Here is a 2,042-nt window from a genome sequence, read left to right as displayed (position 1 = left end):
CCTCCCCCCCCCCCACTCCTTGTGCATACACTGGGAAAATGCAATATGAGCTTGAAGCAAGAGGGCGAGCTGTCGGCAAGGCAGAAAGAGGACTCTTACCAGAAACTAGCCATATTGACACCCTAACATCAAGCTGAGCCTCCAGAACTGTGAGAAGTGAATTTCTGTTGTGTAAGCCACCCAGTTCATGGTGCTTTTTATGGCAGACCAAGCAGACTAAGGGAGTCATGAACAGATAGCCTGGTTTCAGAAATGTACATGAAAACACACAGTAGTCTGGCCCCAGACAGATGCCTTCCTGGAACATACTTCCCATCTCAGTCCCTCTCTCTGGTTAGTGTGCATGGCCTCTGTGTGAGGAATCTGTCTTTGGTCTTTTAGCCTCCAGTGTCCCTCAGGCAATTCCACCAGACAGTGACACTCCACTGAGGTTTCCTTGGGACCATCAGCAATGACATGATGCTCCGAGTTCTGCCTTATTATATTCTCTTTCAAAAAGTCTTTCTTCCAACCTTAGCATCTCTAGAAAGGAGAGCTTCTATGTAACTGGTACACCTGCCAGGCCATGCCTTAGAAACAAGAAAAGGAACTTTATTAACAACGTATCAGGGTCAAAGACCTGACATATAATTATAAATTGGCATTGAAAACAGAGAGAAAGAGAATGTATCTTAAGAAATGAGGGAGCTAGTGGCTCTTTAGGTTTTTGTGGAAAAATGAGGAGGATATCAGGCTTGTGTGACCAGCAGGTGGCCCACGGCCAGACTAAGGCTTGGCTCTCAGGAATTACTGACATGCCACAAAACCACAGGCTGGGAGATGGCATTCTCAGAGGGAAGAGGTTGAGCATAAGGTCACCCAGAGGCAGAGGAAAATATTTATTTTACTATTTAGAGTTGTTTTCCTTTCTCTAAACAAACTCTCCTTCAATTCCATAGCAGGAGCTTTCTTCTGGCACCTCTGGTTTCTGTGGATTTATTTGTGAATTTCCCAGGAAGCCGCAGCCTCACACACAGTCTCCCGGCCATTTTACCAGGAATGTCTTGTCACAACTTGGTGATGCCAAAGCTGACCAATTAGGGTTCTGTCATTGCCATATCTGTAAAGGATTATAATTTATTAATATAGTTTTTCCTCTTGATGGCTTGTTAGTTCCTTCTGGAAATTATAGATGGAGGCATTGCCTTTCTTGGAAAATATAATCTCTATATATAAAAGCCTAAGCGACTATCACAACCGAACGGATGTTCGAACAGGCTGCATGGGGCAACCAGGCCTGTAGGGGGGTTAGTGAGGGGCGACCAAATGACTGAGCAGCAGGCCAGCAGGCTGTGTGGGGCAACCAGACTCGCGGGGGCGGGGGGGAGTGGGGGGTACCCAGGCCAGCGGGGGGGGCAGTAAGGGGTGACCAGGCTGGCAGGGAGATAGTTACAGGCTACCAGGCTAGCAGGCAGGTAAGGGGTAACCAGACTGGTGGGGGGGAAGTTAGGGGTGACTAGGCTGGCAGGTGGGGCAGTGGGGGGGGACCAGGCCAGAAGGGAGGCCAGTTAGGGGCGATCAGGCAGGCAAGCATGTGAGCAGTTAGGAGCCAGTGGTTCCGGATTGTGAGAGGGTGCAGGCTGGGCTGAGGGGACCCCCTCTCCCGTGCACAAATTTCATGCATTGGGCCTCTAGTCTATATAATAAAGAGCCAAGGTCATAAGGACTGTTACCACTACAGGCTCGATCAGACCAGAAGTCAGTGCTGGATTGCCATGGCGACCTATCACTGACTGCCTAGGGCAGTGATGGCGAACCTTTTGAGCTCGGCGTGTCATCATTTTGAAAAACCCTAACTTAACTCTGGTGCCGTGTCACATATAGAAATTTTTTGATATTTGCAACCATAGTAAAACAAAGATGTATATTTTTGATATTTATTTTATATATTTAAATGCCACTTAACAAAGAAAAATCAACCAAAAAAATGAGTTCGCATGTCACCTCTGACATGCGTGTCACAGGTTCCCCATCACTGATATAGACTATAGTTGATAACACTG

The sequence above is a fragment of the Myotis davidii genome, unplaced genomic scaffold (genome assembly GCF_000327345.1).
Source record: "Myotis davidii unplaced genomic scaffold, ASM32734v1 scaffold379, whole genome shotgun sequence".
NCBI classification, from domain to species: Eukaryota; Metazoa; Chordata; class Mammalia; order Chiroptera; family Vespertilionidae; genus Myotis; species Myotis davidii.
The sequence above is the reverse complement of the archived record's forward strand: the minus strand, read 5'-3'. Positions refer to the sequence as shown.